The following is a 16456-nucleotide window of genomic DNA, read 5'->3' on the forward strand; positions in this document are numbered from 1 at the left end:
TTGAATGGACTTCACAAAATTTGGCCCAGGGACCTCAGCTCAACAGAAATATAGCACATTTCCTATTCTTTTGCTTAGGATGACTTCTTCGTGCAGTTGTTCTATCATCAATATGTAGTGATGTACTTAGAATCCTAGATACTTAGAATTGGATAGACCTCTGGGAACCTTACTACACCGTTTCTCGTGGGTTGATATCCAGCCTCTACTTGATGCTTCCCTCAACTACACACCAACCAACCTGATTACCTTCCTCTGGACAAATTCTAGTTTGTCTGTCCTAATGAGATCTTTTCAATATTGATTTCACTCATTAGAATGGGAAAATTAATAAGAGATAATATTTTCATCAGGTATCATTATTTCAGCATAACAATAATGACATATCGATTGCACTACTTTCTAGTTATGTGACAATAGGAAAGTTACTTAACCTTTCTGCATCTCTGTTTACTTATCTGTAAAATGGAGCCAATCATATTAAGTTTAATTCCTATAATAATCTTTTAGGGTTGTTGTAGAAATTAAATGAGTTTAAATAAAGTGCTTAGAACAATGTTTGGCACATGGTGATCTATAAGAATCAGCTAATATTTGTGGGATGGCGGGAAAATCAATCTTGAGAAGATAAAAAAGTAGCTTTCTATCAGTGATCCCAAATAGTCACAGATTTTTCTTAAAACTTAGAATTTTCAGAAAACTTAAGACAAAGTTTCATAAGAAAGTAACTTTAGATAGTATTGTTTTATCTTTGAGAATGACAGGCAAATCTAGAATAAATTAACAAAAGCTGCTAAAGGTTGAAATTTTTTTATCAGTAATATTTTGTTTTTGTTCTTATTTTCCTTTATCTAGAAGCCAGCAATTGTGTTTATAATAACCCAAATATCCTCTGCTTTCCAATTTAAATGAATCTACTTAGAATCCACTTCAAATGCATGGTTTCATAATTTTATATTCATGGCATGCTATTCATCTTCTCTGAACTTGTCTTGCTACCACTGACAATCAGAATCCCCTCAGATGAATTTCAGACACTTGAAAATTAATTCTACAAAAGGTTAAGGAGGCCATTGAATTTTTTAAAGAACACTTTTAGCTTAGATCTCAGTAGTCATCTGAGTTAATATATACAGGTTTATTTCCCACTCTTGGAATAATAAGTATATCCATGAAAGAAATGGGAAAAGATCAATAGAGAAGAAACTTGGAAAAAACTTCTGGAGTAGATGCCTCATGGTTTTAAGCTGAAATAGTTCTAAAGTCATCAGGTAAACACAAATCTTGGGGCTGGCCTTGTGGCCTAGTGGTTAAGTTCAGTGCACTCCTCTTTGGCAGCCCGGGTTCAGTTCCTGAGTGTGGACCTACACCACTAATTGGCTGCCATGCTGTGGCGGCAACCCACATACAAAATAGAGGAAGGCTGGCACAGATGTTAGCTCGGGGTGAATCTTCCTCAACCGAAAAAAAAATAATAATAATTCTTGTAAGAAGCACATTGATGTAAACAGTACATATGGATTTTTAACATTTCCATCCTTCTTTAATAAAAAAGCATAAATTTCTGGCTATGAATTTCAGAGGTTTATCCATAGTAATAACTATTAATCACAAAGCAAAAGCTAAGGGAATTTTCCATCTAATCAACTTTTAACAAATAATCTATTGCTCTTCAGCCATACTGTCGCATTAATTAATTTAGAATTACATGTTATAATGTTTATGATTATTGCTTTTGGCTTGTACAAGGAACCTCTTTAATGAGTATTAGTTTTCATTACTCACAAGTAGTAGAACAATGGCATGATTTCATTATAAGTATTACCTTAATAGTCTTCTTTTTTCACAAATAAATTTCTGACAACATGGATGAATTCTTGTCAGGACACTAAAGTGGATCATGGATAAAATGAACATCATTTCCCCCAGAGTTCAAATTGTCTAACTTATCTATTCTCTGGAGAGATTAGCTCAGCTGCTGGAGTAAAGTTTGATGGACTTTTTTGAAAGTGTTTGCTTCCTGAGGTGTCGGAGGTGAGGAAACTGTTTATGACTTTGAACTGCTTTGAGTATCAAGATTGTTATGAGGATTCAAATGAAATAATATGTGCAAGTTCTCTGAAAACATTAAAGCACTCTACAAATGTGATGTCTTTTTTGGTAGGTTACAGTATATCATTAATAATTTTAGCAGAGTACTGATATAATCAGATTTATTTTAGGGTGATTAATGTGAATGTGGTTTGAAAGATGGCCGACAGCGGGGAGAGACTGCAGGCTGGGTGATCAGAGAGAAGGCTATTAACAGTAGAGAATATAGGTTTGTAAGGGAATCAATGGGAAAGGAAAACACAGGACAAATAATATGGAGGTGGGTGACTTAGGTGATCATTAAAGATCCTTTTAACATTGACACTAGATTAGTATCTGATTGGAAAAAAACCATGCCTTACTGTTAATAAACACACAATTTTATATGATTTTATCTGAAACCTACAAACACCTACACTTCATGTAGAGTGGGAGAGAGAGGGAGATGCTAGATGACCCAGAGGTTTGGTTGCACGTTGATTTGGAAGAATGATGATATCTCATTAAAAATAGTGACTGCAAGGGGCACTTCAAGGGAGGGCATGAATAAGGCTTGGTTGGAAGATAGGGAAAATATGATTAATAAGTTTTCAGACATTTTAAATTTTAGAAGCTAAAAGGATATGTAAGGGGAAATATCTATCAAGCATCTCGCTTGAGGTCCCGAAACTCATAAGAGTGGTAGATTTAGAGCATTGACTCTAACTTTGGGAGTTATCTGCACACAGAAGATTGATGTTGAGATTTGAAAACTTCTGGAATAGTTCATTTTTGATTTTTTGGGAATCTGTTTCTTTCAACGCCAAGAAATAAACTAGGGCTTTCAATGCGCATTTCTAGGTCTTTATTATTACCAGAGCACTGGTGCTCAAAGCTGGTATAAATGTGTAAAGCCCTGTGAGCTAAAACGGAGTAGCTAGAAGCAACGAAATGAAAGGGTTAGCATTGTAGTGGAAGGAGGAAGCCAGATGTCAGAAGTTAAGGACCAATAGTGTGATACCCAGCATCAAGAAGGAGGCTGAAATCAGTCAAGGCATAAAAGTATGTATTAGTTCAGGAATAGATGGGAACCTGAAGCATCAATAGGTTGAAGTTAATGGTTCAGAACTATTTTGGAGAACACAGCAGGTTGTTAGGAATCTCTTTTTTAAACTATTGGGCCAAATCTAATAGTAGGAAAAATTTACCCAGATAATCAGTCCATCTTCCATCTTTACTATGTTCCTCTTCAATTTCTCCCTTAAATAGATTTTTAACTGTGTCCAAATCTCAAGAGACACTGATAACCTTACCTGCTCTTAAATAAAGCTGTCTTCCATAAGTAGCAGTAACTTCATTTTCCTGAACACAGACAATGCTATCTTTTCTTTTGTTAATTGAATTATAACATAACAGAAAAGATGCACAAGGCATAATAGTACATCTTTTGGATAATGCTATTTTTGATGTTTCTTTGTCAAATCTTTGCTTAATCAAAAATTTTTATAAAGCATTGTGTTAATTAAATGTTTATTATAGTTAGTTGCAATAAACCAGAGATATTTTGTTCCAAAAGGTATTGAAGGGAATCTTTTTTATAAGTGAGAAACATTTTTTTGTGTTTGTTTTTGTTGTTTTTGTTTTTTTAATTTTTTGTTTATTGCAGTAACATTGGTTTATAACATTGTAAAAATTTCAGGTGTACATCATTATACTTCCATTTCTGCATAGATTACATCATGTTCACCACCAAAATACTAATTACAACCCATCACCACACACATGTACTGAATTATCCCTTTCACCCTCCTCCCTCTCCCCTTCCCCTCTCGTAACCACCAATCCAATCTATGTCCCTATGTGTTTGTTTATTGTTGTTATTATCTACTACTTAATGAAAGAAATCATATGGTATTTGACCTTCTCCCTCTGACTTATTTCACTTTGCATAATACCCTCAATGTCCATCCATGTTGTCACAAATGGCTGGATTTCATCGTTTCTTATGGCTGAGTAGTATTCCATTGTGTATATATACCACATCTTCTTTATCCATTCGTCCCTTGATGGGCACTTAGGTTGCTTCCAAGTCTTGGCTATTGTGAATAACGCTGCAATGAACACAGGGGTGCATGTATCTTTAAGAAATGGTGTTTTCAAGTTCTTTGGATAAATACCCAGGAGTGGAATAGCTGGATCATATGGTAGTTCTATCCTTGATTTTTTGAGGAATCTCCATACCGTTTTCCATAGTGGCTGCACCAGTTTGCACTCCCACCAGCAGTGTATGAGAGTTCCCTTCTCTCCACATCCTCTCCAACACATGTTGTTTCCTGTCTTGTTAATTATAGCCATTCTGACGGGCGTGAGGTGATATCTCATTGTAGTTTTGATTTGCATTTCCCTGATAGTTAGTGATTTTGAACATCTTTTCATGTCTCTGTTGGCCATCTGTATATCTTCTTTGGAGAAATGTCTGTTCAGAACTTTTGCCCACTTTTTAATTGGGTTGGTAGTTTTTTTGTTGTTGAGATGCATGAGTTCTTTATATATTTTGGAGATTAAGCCCTTATCAGATGTATGGTTTGCAAATATCTTCTCCCAATTGTTAGGTTGTCTTTTCGTTTTGTTGATGGTTTCCTTTGCTGTGCAGAAGCTTTTTAGTTTGATGTAGTCCCATTTGTTTATTTTTTCTATTGTTTCTCTTGCCTGGTCAGACGTGGTGTTTGAAAAGATGTTGCTAAGACCGATGTCGAAGAGCGTACTGCCTATGTTTTCTTCTAGAAGTTTCACAGTTTCAGGTCTTACATTCAAGTCTTTAATCCATTTGGAGTTAATTTTTGTGTATGGTGTAAGGTAAGGGTCTACTTTCATTTTTTTGCATGTGGCTATCCAGTTTTCCCAACACCATTTGTTGAAGAGACTTTCTTTTCCCCATTGTATGTTCTTGGCTCCTTTGTCAAAGATTAGCTGTCCATAGATGTGTGGGTTTATTTCTGGGCTTTTGATTCTATTCCATTGATCTGTGTGTCTGTTTTTGTGCCAGTACCATGCTGTTTTGGTTACTATAGCTTTGTAGTATATTTTGAAATCAGGCAGTGTGATACCTCCAGCTTTTTTTTCTCAAGATTCCTTTAGCTATTCGGGGTCTTTTGTTGTTCCATATAAATTTTAGGATTCTTTGTTCTATTTCTGTGAAAAATGTTGTTGGAACTTTGATAGGGATTGCATTGAATCTATAGATGGCTTTAGGAAGTATGGACATCTTAACTATGTTAATTCTTCCAATCCAAGAGCACGGAATATCTTTCCATTTCTTTGTGTCCTCTTCAATTTCTTTCAGAAATGTTTTATAGTTTTCAGTGTATAGATCATTCACCTCTTTGGTTAAGTTTATTCCCAGGTATTTTATTCTTTTTGTTGTAATTGTAAATGGGATGGTATTGTTAATTTCTCTTTCTGCTACTTCGTTGTTAGTGTACAGAAATGCAACTGATTTTTGTATGTTGATTTTGTATCCTGCAACTTTACCATATTTGTTTATTACTTCTAAAAGTTTTCTGGTGGATTCTTTAGGGTTTTCTATATATAAAATCATGTCATCTGCAAATAGTGACAGTTTCACTTCTTCCTTTCCAATTTGGATCCCTTTTATTTCTTTCTCTTGCCTGATTGCTCTGGCTAGGACTTCCAGTACTATGTTAAATAGGAGTGGTGACAGTGGGCATCCTTGTCTGGTTCCTGTTCTTAGAGGGATAGCTTTCAGTTTTTCACCATTGAGGATGATATTAGCTGTGGGTTTCTCATATATGGTCTTTATTATGTTGAGGTACTTTCCTTCTATCCCCATTTTATTCAGAGTTTTTATCATAAATGGATGCTGTATCTTGTCAAATGCTTTCTCTGCATCTATTGAGATGATCGTGTGATTTTTATTCTTTGTTTTATTAATGTGGTGTATTACGTTGATTGATTTGCGAATGTTAAACCATCCCTGCATACCTGGAATAAATCCCACTTGATCATGGTGTATAATCTTTTTAACGTATTGTTGTATGCGATTTGCTAGTATTTTGTTGAGGATTTTTACATCGATGTTCATCAGTGATATTGGCCTGTAATTTTCTTTTTTTGTGTTGTCCTTGTCTGGCTTTGGTATCAGGGTAATGTCAGCTTCGTAGAATGAGTTAGGGAGCTTCCCCCCCTCCTCAATTTTTTGGAAGAGTTTGAGAAGGATAGGTATGAAGTCTTCTTTGAATGTTTGGTAGAATTCCCCAGGGAAGCCGTCTGGTCCTGGACTTTTATTTGCGGGGAGGTTTTTGATTACTGTTTCGATCTCCTTACTGGTGATTGGTCTATTCAAATTCTCTACTTCTTCTTGATCCAGTTTTGGAAGGTTGTATGATTCTAAGAATTTATCCATTTCTTCCAGATTGTCGAATTGGTTGGCATATAGCCTTTCATAGTATTCTCTTATAGTCTTTTGTATTTCTGAGGTGTCTGTTGTAACCTCTCCTCTTTCATTTCTGATTTTACTTATTTGTGCCTTCTCTCTTTTTTTCTTGGTGAGTCTAGCTAAAGGTTTGTCAATTTTGTTGATCTTTTCAAAGAACCAGCTCTTGGTTTTATTAATTTTTTCTATTGTTTTTTTGGTCTCTATTTCATTTATTTCTGCTCTGATTTTTATTATTTCCCTTCTTCTACTGATTTTGGGCTTTGTTTGTTCTTCTTTTTCCAGTTCTTTTAGGTGCAGTGTTAGATTGTTTATTTGAGATTTTTCTTGTTTGTTGAGATAGGCCTGTATTGCTATAAAACTTCCCTCTTAGAACCGCTTTTGCTATATCCCATAAATTCTGGCATGTCGTATTTTCATTTTCATTTGTCTCCAGGTATTTTTTGATTTCTTCTTTGATTTCTTCGTTAACCCAGTCGTTGTCCACTAGCATTTTGTTTAATCTCCACGTATTTGTGGCTTTTCTTATTTTCTTCCTATAGTTGATTTCTAGTTTCATACCGTTGTGGTCAGAAAAGATGCTTGGTATTATTTCAATCTTCTTAAATTTATGGAGACTTGTTTTGTGGCCTAATATGTGATCAATCCTGGAGAATGTTCCATGTGCATTTGAAAAGAACGTGTATTCTTCGGTTTTTGAATGGAATGCTCTGTATATATCTACTAGGTCCATCTGTTCTAGTGTGTCGTTTAAGGCCAATGTTTCCTTATTGATCTTCTGTTTGGATGATCTATCCGTTGGTGTAAGTGGAGTGTTAAAGTCCCCTACTATTATTGTGTTACTGTCTATTTCTGTTTTTATGTCTGTTAATAATTGCTTTATATATTTAGGTGCACCTACATTGGGTGCGTAGATATTTACAAGTGTTATATCCTTTTGTTGGAGTGGTCCCCTAATCATTATGTAATGCCCTTCTTTGTCTCTTTTTACAGTTTTTGTTTTAAAGTCTATTTTGTCTGATATGAGTACTGCTACCCCGGCTTTCTTTTCATTGCCATTTGCGTGGAGTATCTTTTTCCATCCCTTCACTTTCAGTTTGTGAGTGTCTTTAGGTCTGAAGTGTGTCTCTTGTAGGCAGCATATATATGGGTCTTGTTTTTTTATCCAGTCAGCCACCCTATGCCTTTTAATTGGAGCATTTAGTCCATTGACATTTAAAGTAGCTATTGATAAGTATGTACTTACTGCCATTTTTTAACTTTTTTTTCCTCAGTGTTTTAGTAGTCCATCTCTGTTCCTTTCTTCTTCTATACAGAATTGATGGTCACTTTAGTTTGGCCTCTGTCTGAAAGCTGTACTCTTTAACTCCCCTCCTGCCTCCTTTTATGTTTTTGATATCATATCTAACCTCTTTTTTGTGCATTTGTATCCATTACGTTCTTATCATGGAAATAGTTTTTCCTATTTGTGGTCTTCTCTTTTCCCCTTAAATCCGTCCCTTTAACATTTCTTGTAGCACTGGTTTCTTGGTGACAAACTCCTTTAATTTTTGCTTGTCTGGGAAAATTTTGATCTCTCCTTCCATTTTGAATGATAACCTTGCTGGGTAGAGTATTCTTGGCTGTAAGTTTTTTCCTTTTAGCACTTTAAATATATCGTGCCATTCTCTTCTAGCCTGTAAGGTTTCTGCTGAGAAGTCAGCTGATAGCTTTATGGGGTTTCCTTTGTATGTAACTTGACATTCTCTTGTGACTTTTAGGATTCTCTCTTTATCTTTAATTCTGGACATTTTGATTATGACGTGTCTTGGTGTGGGCCTCTTTGGGTTTATCTTGTTTGGGGCTCTCTGTGCTTCCTGTACTTGGATGTCCGTTTCCTTCCTTAGGTTAGGGATGTTTTCATCTATTATTTCTTGATAGAGATTCTCTGCCCCCTTGTCTCGCTCTGCTCCTTCCGGGATACCTATAACACGGATGTTAGTGTGCTTGATGTTGTCCCAGAGGTCCCTTAGGCTGTCCTCACTCTTTTTAATTCTTTTCTCTTTTACCTGTTCACCTTGGGTAATTTCTTCTAGTCTTTCGTCCAGCTCACAGATCCGTTCTTCTGTATCCTCTACTCTGCTTTTGAGTCCCTCTAATGAATTTTTCATTTCCAGTATTGTATTCTTCATTTCTGATTGGTTCTTTTTTATATCTTCCATTTCTTTGTTGACATTCTCACTGAGATCATCTATTCTTCTCCCCAGATCAGTGAGCATCCTTAACACTCTTAGTTTGAACTCTCTGTCAGGTAGGTTGCTCATTTCTGTTTCACTTAGTTCCTTTTCTGGGGTTTTGTCCTGTTCCCTTACTTGGAATGTATTCTTTTGCCTCCTCATTTTGTCTCTTTCCCTGTGCTTATGTCTATGTATTAGGTAGGTCAGCTACGTCTCCTGCTCTTGGATAGGTGACCTTATGTAAGTGATGCCTTAGGAGGCTTCCAGTGTGCTTCCCTCAGTTCTCAATGTTCCAGGGGTGACCCCTATGTGGGCTATGTGTGTCCTTCTGTTGTGGCCTGCTTGCTCTCCCTGTAGGCACCCAGGGAGGCTGAGTTATGCTCCTGGTCAGCTGTTGTAATGCTCAGCTGCTTGTAGTTGTTGTGGGCCCTTCAGTCTCTTTATCAGGTGTGGCGAGCCCCAGCACAATTGGCTGCAAGTTCTAATACCACATTTGTGTTGCAGTATTTCTTTTAAGTGAGTAGGCCCCCAGCGTGGCAGGTTGTTAGGCTCAGGGCCTTACAATTGCTGTAAGCCTCTAGCCTATTAGGTCTCTTGTCAGCTCTCTGAGGATTGCAGCTGGGTGGGGCTGGCCTCAGGCACAGGAGCACCCAATTGTTTCAGGCTTTGGAAGGTGGGGCAAACCCCCTATGTGGGTCTTTGAGAAGCACAAGTCTTCTGCAGCTGACAAGCCCTGCCGCCCACAGGTCCACACACACAGTCAACACAGTCCTGCCCCGTGTGCACACCCCGACCTCCCCAAGCGGACCCAGTCTCTCCACGGTGGGAGCCCCACACACTCCACCACTGCCCCACACTCTCCACCCGCTCCTTGTGCACGCCCTACCCCGCTAAAGTCGGCTCAGTTGCCAGGCTGCAGAGAATCCAGTCACCAATCTATGCAGGCCCACAAGTTGCCTGAGGGCTTGTTGATGGGTGGGGCCAGTCTCTAGGGTGGGCTGCCCACCCTGGCTGAGCTGGATTAAATCGGTGCTCTAGCGGGTGGGGCAGACCCTGGGCTAGCAGGCCTCAGGGAGAACTCCAATGGCGTCTGTGTCAGCACGCCCCCACCAGGCCACAACAATGGCTGCCGCCAATGTCGCAGTCCCTGGAGAGGTCTCACCCCTCACCGAGATGCACTCAGGGCCTATTAGGTGAGTCTCTTTTCACCACAGCACTGTGCACCTTTCTTTCTGGTGATTTTAGGATGCTTTCTGAAACGGGTGAGTTTGCGTGCGGGCCCTTTAAGAGCCAGTTTTAGTTTCTTTGTGAACCGGGTTTTCTGGGGGTGCTCCCCAGTGTTTTAGTAGCAGGCACAGTCAGATATTATGCCGCTGGTCTCGATTGTGCTGGGTCCACAAAGTGCCCACAGCGGGGGCGCTCCCTGCTCAGGGCCCGGCGCCTCCAGGGAGGCTGCGGACCTGTGAGCTGCTCCCGGCGGCCGTCAGGCGCTGCGGCTTGTGAAGGCGGCGTTTTTCCTCTCCAGAAGGGAGTCTCTGCCTCTTCCACCCCAGTTAGGATTGTCCGTTGTTGCAGGAGTTCCTCTTATCCAGTTTTCAGTTCTGTCTCAGGGGAAATTTTTCCACGAGTAGTTGTAAATTGGCTGTGCCCACGGGAGGAGGTGAGTTCAGAGTCTGCTTACACCGCCATCTTGACTCGAGATCAGTGAGAAACATTTTTATTGATGGTGAATAAGAGTGGATTTGATTTTGACTCAATTAAAATATGTTAAAATATTAATGAAAGACAAGTTTGGGAAATCATATCTGCTTCGATACTGGTAGACTGATGGTTTACTAAATACCATCAGTTTTGTCAGTTGAATCTAAAAGATGCAGCAACATTAATTCCTTATTTAGAGAATCAATTGCCAAAATGTGCAAGTATGTGAGTTTCAATTTATTCAACAAATATTTACTGAGCTCTCATCATATGGCAAGGACTTTTTAACATATATTTTCTGAAGAAGCTGGGTGAGTTTCAACTGAGGCAAATGAATTCAGATTACAATACAAATAAAATTTACAATAAAAGATATAATGTGAAGCAAGAATCTTTTATTCCTATAAGAGCAAAAGTGAATTGGATCTAGTTACAGATATCTCTCACTGTCATTTAAAAAAAAATAGTGTATTCATTTTCAGCTGTTCTTCAAAAGATTGTATCTCTGAATACTAAACTAGAAGAATTTCTAGATAAAAATTAGTTTCAGTTTTGGTATGTCATTTTATGGCTCTATGACTTAAAATTTAGGGGTACAATTGGCAGTTAAAGAACACTTTTCACAACTTCTCACAAATAATCCAGCATTATTAAGCTTCTGGCAGAGACAATCTTAAATGATATCTGTGTCAGATTAAGAAATAAGCTGTGAGGACCAAAACAGAAATGTAAATTTCTGAGAGACACAAACTCATGCTTTCAAGGATATATATCAGAATTGATTTCAAATTAAGATGAATCTTTCTTAATGTTGTTTTAGGAGGTGGTTGGTAGTAGAATTATAAACTTGAAATTGGTGCCTAGGCTGCCATTCCGTTGCCCATCAAAGATGCATCCATATTAGAAATCCAACGCAATTGAATAATCCTAGAGAGTGTTTTATTTATGTCTAATTTGAAAAATCATTTGGCTTATTGCATGTCCTATTTTCTCTTACTTTCCCTCTGTGAATAAAAAAGCAGTATTCTACTATTTTGTTACTATATAGCAGAAAGTACATGACGTTTGGAGGGAGTCAGGCAGGTCTTGGTTTGATTATCAGATCCTCCCTGTATTACTTTATGTGATCTTGCCCCAGTTATTTAAACTTTTGGAGCCTCATTTGTTAAAAGAAAAAATTCATAAACCTGTGGATGAAAAGGAAATAATGCATAGAATGTACACAGCACCTGTCAGTTCCTTCCCTTTTCTGTGTTAGGTACTCAGTATCCATCATTCATCCATTCATTTATTCATTCACCCAATGAATTCAATTCAATCAATGAATATGAGCATCTACGTGTGCCAGACACTGAATCAGGCACCAAGGAGGCAGCAGTGAAATAAAAAAGTCCTGCCCTTATAGAGCTATATTCTTCTTTGCGACATGTGATTGCATTCTTATTAGGAAAGTTAATCACATGCTTTCCTCTGAATTTATAAACATATATAATTATAAAGTTAAGCTAAAAACTTTCTATCTCTAAATCCATCTTTCTTTTATCTCTTACTTCCTTTCCTAAATTTAGTCCTTTCTGTCTTCCCTTCCAAGTACAATACTTTTCAGACGTCTACCTCTATATGAAGCTTGGATGGAGTTGGAGGGTTTGGTGAGGAGGATACACAAAAGTGTGAATCCCTACCCTGAAGAAGCTGCATGTCACAGCAAGGAAAGGAAACGTAAAAGTATCAGTAATGGCCCAATCCATGTAATAAAACATAATCACATGTTAAATGATAAATGTCAGTATAGCCAATGAGAATTCAGAGAACAGAGAAATAAGTCAATAGAATTAGTCAAAATAAACTTCAAAAAAAGAGGTGGAATTTAAGCCAACTTTAAAAGATTGGTAAGTTTTAGACCCACGGAGAAGGGAAGAACAATCACGAGAGAGTAACTTTTTTTTTTCTCTCAGCTCCTAATGCCCAGGTCCTTAATTAGTATCATTACTCTAGTTGCTCCAGATTTCAGCTTAATACAACACATTTTAATTTAGCAAAGCACAACCTGGAAACTAAAGTTTTTTGTTGGTTTCATCAATAAATCTAAATTTCCCATATATTTTTGATTATGCAATTTATTCAGCCATAAATGAGAGAAATCCCTACAGTTCTGTTTTTGAAAAACAGAGAGGATACATAGAGTATCCTTAGACCTCCTCTGGTCAGGTAGTGTCTACCCTCCTCTAATATCTAGGCCAGAAGGTAAGGTACGTGTCCACAGCCTTTTGGCAATTTGTTATGCCAGACAGGCTTCGGTTCCTTCTGCTTTGTTGGTTAGGGTTGTCTGCCTAAGTTAGAGATGCATATGCAGTTTGCAGTTCTTCTTTGGTTCTGAAATACTCTACCCCATCTCACCAGCAGCATACATTGTTCTTTGTCACCGACAGTCTTTCCCCCTATCTGGGATAGTTTCCTTAAGCAGCTAAGCGTTCCAGGGTGTACCAAGAGAAGTGTCTAAACCTCTCTTGCCACCCTCTACTTCCTGCACAAGCCATTCTCAGAGTACTTTCTGAATGCATGCAGTGGTTGAGAAGAACTCATTGGCTTAGAAGTTGTGGGACTCTCGCTTTAGTTCCTTTTAAAGATAGTTCCTAAATATTTAGGGAAAGAAGGCCTGTTTTGGCAGTCCCTCCATACCAAGGTTAGATACTAAAAGTGTCAGTGAATCAAAATGTTCCTCTCCATCCCTACCTATATTTTTTGTGGCCATCTGCCTGACTGTGACGCACTATATTAAAGAACATGCTTTTCCATTCATCTTCATCAAGGAGGCAGATAACTGAATTTCTGCCCAAATTTTTGGCATATGGCTTTGCTTCTTTATTAGTTTATGGCATTACTGCCAGTTTTTTGTCTGTTTTTACATAGTCTCAGGTATTTTCATGAGAATCCTGGGAGACATTTGTCAGTCCACCTCCATGCTGACGGGAAGTTACTCCAACTCTCCCTTTTGAAACCAGTTACATAATTTATGAGGGCCAGTGCAAAGTGGAAATGTGAGGGCCCCTTGTTCAAAAAATCTTGACAAGAGACCGTGAAAACAGAGTCCTAAACCAAACAGACGACCTTCTGTGTGCTAGGCCCTGTGTGACTGCACGGTCATATGCCCGTGAAGCTGGCCCTGCTCAAAACTCTCTCCAACTTTGGGTGTGATGCCATTGCTGTTTCCTGATGTTCTTTTTCTCTCTCCTAGAGCTTCTCTACTCCTTGACTGACTTAACTCCTCTTCTTCCTTAAGCCCCCTGAAAATGAGTGGATCCAAATTATATCTTCAGTTCTCTGATATTCTTTTTCTATTATGTAATTCTCAGAAATCCCCACTAGTTTAATGATCTCAATTACTCCTTTCTGAAGATAGCTCTAAGCTTAATATCTCCAGCTCTCATGGCTCTGTTAAGTATGAGGTACGCATTTCTAATTGCGAACATTTACACTGATAGCCGATATATCTCTGATGGAATCCTTCATCTTCTCTCTCAAACTAATCCTTTATATGAATTTTCTTCACTCCAACTCTTTAAATATTCTCTATTCTCGGCTTCACAAATCTAAGTAACAGTCAACTTTTGATTTTTTTTTAAATTGCAGGCACAAATCAAATAATAGTTTCCTGATTTTTTCACTTGTTCTATTTTGTCACATTGCAGGATGCTTTAAGTACTTTAAATCTTTTTTTGAGGGGAGGGGTAAGACAGTATAAATAAATAAGATCTTGACAATAGATTGAAAAATAGATTAAAATATCAAAAATACTGATTTTTTTAAAAAAGATATGTTCAACGTGTATCATCTTTAAATTTTGGGTGATTTTGATTTTCATTTTTGGTGTTAAATTCTAGGAAACATCCTTGTGTAAAAATCAACTAAAATTTTACTATAATGCTTTTTATTTGTTGAAAAGAAAAAAAAGCATAATTTTTATAGTGCATGAATAATGAACTGGAAAAGACTTTTTCTGACATATCAAGATTTTTTAATCAAACAAAAGTAACTCTGTTAATAAGATATCATGAAACAAAGTTACAAAAAATGGAAATTTCTCTGATTATTTTAAATAGGAATATCATTTCTCATCTCCTATAAATTTGATCCAATTTCACATAAATACTAAAACCAACCACATGGTACTATGGTTTTATTTGTATTGTATTCTCTAGCTTCCTATTTTGTTTACCTCATTTTATTCTTACTGTGAATGATCACATTAGTTGGACTGTGTCACTTTGCCAAGGACAACCTCAGAATATTTTCTACATTTAACCAATATAAGCCATTCATATCATTGATGTTTTGTCTTGCTGATTTGAGGAAAAGCAAGCTTCAACCTTTGAAAATATTTTTGCAAATAGCCTGTGATTTTTAACTGTTAGTTGTATTTGAACATTTTATAACAAAATAAAATACCAAGGTTAGTGTATTCTACAGCTAGTTACCTAATGCAGTATTTATGGGCTCCACAAAGAGAAAGGTTTGTTTTGTTTTATTTTCCTAACTATGATTTTTCTGTTCAGCTGGTGAAGTATTTGGAAGTTCATTCCTAGCCCAATACATTCATCTCAATTATTTGAATTGGCTTCCTGCAGATAGCCCTTAATATGGAATATCATTCACTTACAAAATACTTGCCACAGACGTCTGCCATTGCTCAACCTGGCTGCAAAGACATATAAAAGCCATTTCAAATTATTTCTTTGGACACACAGAGACCATCACTATACCATAATGTTTAGTGCTGTGATTTGTCTTCATTCACTCTCTCTACTTATCTGGTCTCCTAAGTCAGCAGAATTGTCGCAGCTAAACATTTTGGAACATGTAGTAGTAAATTAGTTTGGCTGTTAAACTAGATGGGAGAGCCAAAGGTACACATTTACTAATTTTTTTCTTGGGATTTCTGATTAGGTATTATGGCTTACTGGTCCTATATTTTTTACTGTTATGATGATGATGCTCTGGAGCCTTTCTTTGGGCAAGAGGAATAAAATGCAAGCTGTTAGAAAGCTCAGAAACTGCCACTTTTGTGTAAAATGGGGGTCAATAAAAATTTTTATATTTTTATGCTATGAGAGAAGCAGGTCCTCTGAGTTTTCAGAAAAATAGTTGAGTTGTTTTTGAAGTCCATGGGCATCAGAGCATGCACTTTAGAGATGGCGTTCAGCCATACAAAAATACTTCAAGTCCCCATGTGACATGCACCATCAGGCCTCCAGGTCTTTGCATGAGTAAGTCTTTCTGCTCTGGATCCTTCTTCAGCCTTTCTGATTGCTGGTGAAGTGCTTGTTTCCACTGGATTAGCCATTTGTCAAGATTTAGTTCAGATACATTCTCCTCTGTGAAACTCTCTCTAACATCAATATCTCTTTATCATCTAACATTCCAACTCCCACACTCCTACCCAGTAGTCTATTTAGGAACATCTTGGAGCTCAGGAAATGGCAATAGTTTTGTGATATCTCTGTTTCTACCACTTAATAGCACCAACACTCCGTAGCTATAGGGCTACTTTGGTTATTAAATACTCTTTAATTATAAAATACCTTTTCATATAGTGAGCTTTGATTAGGAAATACATTGGGATAAAATTATTTAGACTACTTAAGTTCCAGCTTCCTCATTTGTATATTAAGGGAAAAATATGTATAGGATTAGGAACATTTTAGATAAAGAAACATTAGAAACATTTTAAATAAAGTTTCAGGCACACAGGAGACAATCAGTGAATGTTCACTACTATAAAGTCACCTATCGCTTAGTCCTTCTAAGTATTTATTCCCCTTTCTTATGACGGTGTATGATTTATTCACCTATATATTCCCCACACCTAGAACAGAACCTGGCACCTGGGTGATGCTTAATAAATATTTATTAAAGTAATACAAATAGGATATAAAATATAGGACATAAGGAGTTAGCTTGTTTATTACTCATTAATGGGCTGGATTCAAAAGAGTTGTTTTGAATTTAGTCTGAGTGT

At 37.3% G+C, this 16456-nt stretch overlaps 1 protein-coding gene across 3 annotated transcripts in view; it reads left to right on the plus strand.

The window, feature by feature from the left end:
- Positions 1–16456, plus strand: part of GABRB1 (gamma-aminobutyric acid type A receptor subunit beta1) — a 370873-nt gene that overhangs the window by 71206 nt on the left and 283211 nt on the right. The window contains exon 1 of one of the 3 annotated variants that reach the window (XM_058546999.1): positions 9900–9932. The exons of the other annotated variants lie outside the window; for them this stretch is intronic. The gene's annotated coding sequence lies outside the window, so the exon portion shown is untranslated. Of the gene's footprint in view, positions 1–9899; positions 9933–16456 lie in introns of those variants that run through there. 3 annotated transcript variants of the gene reach the window in all.

The sequence above is a fragment of the Diceros bicornis genome, chromosome 8 (genome assembly GCF_020826845.1).
Source record: "Diceros bicornis minor isolate mBicDic1 chromosome 8, mDicBic1.mat.cur, whole genome shotgun sequence".
Taxonomy (NCBI): Eukaryota; Metazoa; Chordata; class Mammalia; order Perissodactyla; family Rhinocerotidae; genus Diceros; species Diceros bicornis.